General features: G+C 37.0%; 1 non-coding gene across 1 annotated transcript; it reads left to right on the top strand.

The window, feature by feature from the left end:
- Positions 1-100: 100 nt before the first annotated feature.
- Positions 101-219, top strand: LOC112479553. The gene has a single exon (XR_003046225.1). It is a non-coding gene; the product is annotated as a 5S ribosomal RNA (ribosomal RNA).
- Positions 220-5,182: the final 4,963 nt, after the last annotated feature.

The raw sequence follows: 5,182 nt of genomic DNA, 5'->3' as shown, positions 1-5,182 counted from the left end.
CTTTTCTTCTCATCTATTTACTTGTAGGATTCAAGCCTAAGGATATCCTCAATCCTTTTTACCCCCTAGCCTGTCTCATCCAAAAGGAACTGGATGATGCGTCTACGGCCATGCCACCCTGAACAAGCCCAATCCCATCTGATCTCGGAAGCTAAGCAGAGCTGGGCCTGGTTAGTACTTGGATGGGAGACCACCTAGGAAGACCAGGTGCTGTAGGCGTAAAAAATAAAAAATAAAGGATTTTAAGCTGACAAGGTCCTTGCAATCTGTGAGGTCAACCAAGGGTTGCCATGTGTAAAAAAAATAAACAAACGAACAAACAAACAAACAAAAGGAATTGGATGACTGATACCTCACTGAAGACCAAGGACAAAAAGAAATCTAAAGGGCCGGGTTTTTCCTATGAACTGGGAAAAGACAGTACCCTATGTTTTTTGGGTTTCTTGTGGGAAGGCTGGAGTAGACATTTTGGTTTTTGTTGCTTTGTGTCTATATTCTTTTTTCCTATTACAGCTGAATTTTTCCCCTAGTACTAAAGTACAACTTTCTTCCTGGTACACTAGGTTCTTCTGGAAAGGAAGGGGAAGGGAAAAGAAGGGGAAAGCCCCCATCATGAGCATCTTATCTCCTACCTGTCTATAAGGCAAAGACTTTTCACGTTTTTATACCCCCCCTTCCATCCTACAGTCTGTCAGAAACTGGCATGTTGTAGGAAGGCATCTGACAGTGATCTCTTTGCCTGAAGAGAAGGCATCATTGAAGAAGTCCAAAGAACTCAAAAGGGAGAACAGAGTCCCATTGGTAGAACCAGAAAAGCTCATCCAGAGTCATGAAGGTTCTGTCCTATTTACTGCTGTGACTTCTATGCCTGGCACAGTGTCTGATACACTGTAATTAATGTATTGAATTATATAGATTGACCAAATCACCAAATAGCAGTATGATAGCTACCATGTATCAACTACTTATTTCTGTACCTAACATGTTGAAAATACTTAATACATATTTGTTAAACAAATGAGGGAATAGTAGTAGGACTAGTATTATTTATTGAGTACCTATTGCTCAATTATCTTATTTAATCCTCACAACAAGCATAGGAGATCCATATTCCCCTTATTCCCATTTCATAGATAAGAAGATTGGGGTTTAGAGACATTAATAACTTTCCCCAAAACCAAAATGGCTATCGGTGATGGCTACCAAGCATGGTCAAAAAGGCTATGACCAGATATACAGTGAGTGGCGACCTTCTGCACCAGAGGGCATAGTCTTGTACTCTACATTTGCCCTGAAAAGCTGATGATGTGGGAAGATCTGGGAAAGTAAGTTCATGATCCCAGCCACATATAACAACAATTACTACAGGAATCAGGGGATTCTGCAGAGTCAGGGGAACCAAACTGGGAAATGAAAAATCATCTAGAAACTTAGTGATCACAAGGCCTCAAAGTCATAATCTTCAAGTTCCCCTCTCATGTACATAGTCAGCATTTTCTAGGGCCCTCAGCCAATATTTCTCCCTTTCTGGTTTGTTTCCCCATGCGCGCAAATGTATTCCACAGTTATTTTTACTTGGTTCTCCCTTAATTAACGGGTTTTCATCAAACAAAATGTCTTAGAATCTGTCATTTCAGAATCCTATCTCTGAATGTTAATTTTCCTAATCTAGGAGTCTTCTATCTAAGCCAGCAAACAAGGAGACTCATTTTCTACTTCTTTCCACTGAGTTTTAGAACTTATTACTACTTCACTGGATCCTTTCAGGCGAATCTGAGTCTGTCACTTTTATCCACCCCTTGGTTCTGTCTATCATGGAAGCAGTAAGTGATGGGGGACAGAAGTAGGCATGAAATTCAAAACCAGAATGGTAAGCATGTAAGCTGGTACTGGGGTTACAGGGCCTTTATTTTCTGCAACTGGGGTGGACCATTCCTACTGGCCTGTTCTTGGTATGACACCAACATAATGATACAGTAAGGTCAAAAGTCAGGATTGGAAGAAAAGACATATCAGGTAAATACTTACAAAAATAAAGATGTATTAACTATATTTATTTCATTAAAATGGACTTTAAATTAAAAAAAACACTATAAAGATAAACAAATAAAAGAATAGGAAAAATTCACATGAAAATATAAAAGTTCTGAACTTGCTTGTACCCAATAACATAGTCTTAGTTCAAAATGGATTGGTAAATTTAACTACTTCAAATTGAAAATTTTTCGTATGACCAAAGAGACTATTAACGAAGAATAATATCTTAGCCACAGATTTGATACCTGTCTGCAACAAAAATATCAAAAAATAGGGGTGAGGAATTAGAATAATAAATTATTAAAAAGGTTACTACAAATAAATATGAAAAAGATAAAGAAGCCAATCAAAAATGGACAAAAGTCATGAATTGGCAATTCAAGTAGAAGAAAAATGTATGACCGATAAACATATGAAAAGATTAACATCGCATTAATCAAAGTCGAACCATATAAAATACCATTTCATACCCATCAGATAAGCAAAAACCAAAAAGTCTGAAAATACCAACTGTTGATGAGGACAGAGAGTGCTGAGAATTTTCATTCACTGCTCATAGAAGTTGCGAATTGCATAATGGCTTTGGAGAGCAATTTGGCTCTATTTCATAAAGTTGAACACGCATATATACTCTTTAACCTAGCATTTCAGTTCTAGGCAAATACCCTATAAATACCCTATAAATTATTGCTCCTGTGCTCAAAGACATACACAAGAATGTTCAGAACAGTATTGTTTGAAATGGCAGGAAAAAGGAAAGGAAGCAACCTAAATGTCCATCAGTAAGAAAATTTGTTTAACCTTGAATCCTCTGAGGATGAATGTTAATCCAATTAGTTCAAATAATTGCACAAAACTCAGGGGTTCTATGTCAGTACACCTTTTTTGGATAGATTTAAAGGCTTATAGTATTTCTTTCCTGTATCCCTTTCATGCATACGAATAAGTTTAAACATTCCAAATAGGTGAAACATGCACTCTTGGGGTAGTAACTAAAGAAAGCTGTGTGGCTGTGCCTCCCACAGTAGCTCATGGGGTTGAAATGCCTTGTTGAATTTACCAAGGTTCAGTTACTGGCCCTCAGAAACTTGTCACTTCGTTAAAGGTGATTCTGTGTCCCTAGCAGGACACATATCAACCAAGAGACTGATAAATGAAATAGGAATATCAACTTCTTTTTTTTTTTTTTTACACCTACAGCACCTGGTCTTCCTAGGTGGTCTCCTATCCAAGTACTAACCAGGCCTGACCCTGCTTACCTTTCGGGATCAGATGGGTTCGGGCTTGTTCAGGGCCGCAGATGTCAACTTCTTAACTCATAATGAGATGTGGGACTACTTGAGAGCCATGAGAAACACATTCTAATCAGAAAATATACTGATGAGCATGGAGTTACTTGCATTTAGCTAAGATACGTTAGCTAGAATTTAAGCATCATGAGGGTAAAGGTTTTTGTTTGATTTTTCTCTGCTATAATCACTATAGAGACTACAACAACACTTGATACAATAAAAATCTGTTAAATAAATGAAATATGTAAACAAATATTAAATAAGGAGAGACTGATGTATCCATCTCCACAATATGCAAAGACCCATCTCAAGAGTTAACTACTGAGTTCTTGCATCAGAATATTCTTGTTCCAGTATAGGGCCGAATTGAGCAGTGCCAATTGGCCTCTGCGATTCTTTTTCTATGCTTCCAGGACCGATCCTAAGCAGACACCTTTAGTTGCCTCCTCTACCCATTTCAAGACATAAAAGGAAGACTTCTGGGGTATTTGGGGAAAGATGCTGCTTCCCAGATAAAAAGACAAAGCCTCATTAGGTGAAGGATTTTTGCTCCCGACCTTTCCTCCCTGCTTGGAATGCCGGTGTGAGGATACGATGCTTGGAGCTATCGATGTTATAAATCTCATAATATACTGGTATTATTCTCACTGTAAGCAGTTAATTATCTTATAAAGACATTAAAAACAAGAAAAAAGTCTTTTATACTTACCCACATATTTACCATTTCTGATAGTCTTCATTCTTTTGAATAAATTCATGTGTCTGTCTAGAATCATTTTCCTTTAGCCTGCAGAACTTCCTTTAGCATTTCATTCATTACTAATTCACTAGTAATTAATTCTCTTGATTTTAGCTTATCTGAAATATCTTTATTTTTGTCTTTATCTTTGAAGGAATTTTCATTGGATATAAAATTCTAGGTTGACAGCATTTATTTTTTTTTTTTTTGATGCTTTAAAGATGTCCCATCGTTTTCTTGTTTACATTGTTTTCGAAGAGAAACCAATGATCAGTCTCATTTTCTCTTTATCACTGGTTTTCGGAAATTTGATTCTAGAGTGCCTTGGTGTGCTTTTCTTTGTGTTTATGCTGCTTGCGGTTCGCTGAGATTCTTGGATGTTTTAGTTTACAGTTTCCAACAAATTCGGAAGATTCTGAAATTGAATAAGAGAATTACAAAATTGTAAATTGTGTTTCATAGTTATATATTGCTGAAGGCAAATGAAGAGTGCTTAACCACTATTCACAGCTCTTTAACAGCTTTTTGTTTCTAACCATGGCTTCAGAAACTAGGTACTGAAGGTTTGGGAAATTGTTCTATCTGCTGTCTTGCTCAGATTCTAAGCACTATTAGTACATAATTTCTCTCTATCTGGTATAACTGTAAAATATCTGTAAAAAAAAAAAGAAGGGAAAAGAGTTGTGTGAATTAATATGTTCTGCATAATGGCCTTTTCAACATTTTCTCCTACTTTTACTAAACGTGCTTCTTTTTAAAAAAAAAATCTCCAGGTGTTTTATAGTTGTTTTAAGTTATGTTAATCAGGTCACAGATGAGGGCCACTTCTAAATTGAGTTAGGGCTGTAAATAATTTATCCTAGATGATGTGTTCTGGATTGGACCTTGTCCAATGATGTCTGACCAGGCAGATAAAACACTCCGGGCAGAGTGCAATAGGCATTACATTACTGATTACCCAGACTCTGTGATAGTTCCTGATTTTGTGGCCACTGGGGCAGGCCTCACCGGTTGGAAAACATTAACAGAATCATTGTGTGTTTATTATTCACAAGGAAGGTCAAAGCTTCAATGCAAAGGTCAACAAACAAGAGAAAGATCCTGTGTAAGGGCA

This window comes from Pteropus alecto, unplaced genomic scaffold (genome assembly GCF_000325575.1).
Source record: "Pteropus alecto unplaced genomic scaffold, ASM32557v1 scaffold23, whole genome shotgun sequence".
NCBI classification, from domain to species: Eukaryota; Metazoa; Chordata; class Mammalia; order Chiroptera; family Pteropodidae; genus Pteropus; species Pteropus alecto.
This window is presented reverse-complemented; position numbering and strand designations above follow the sequence as displayed.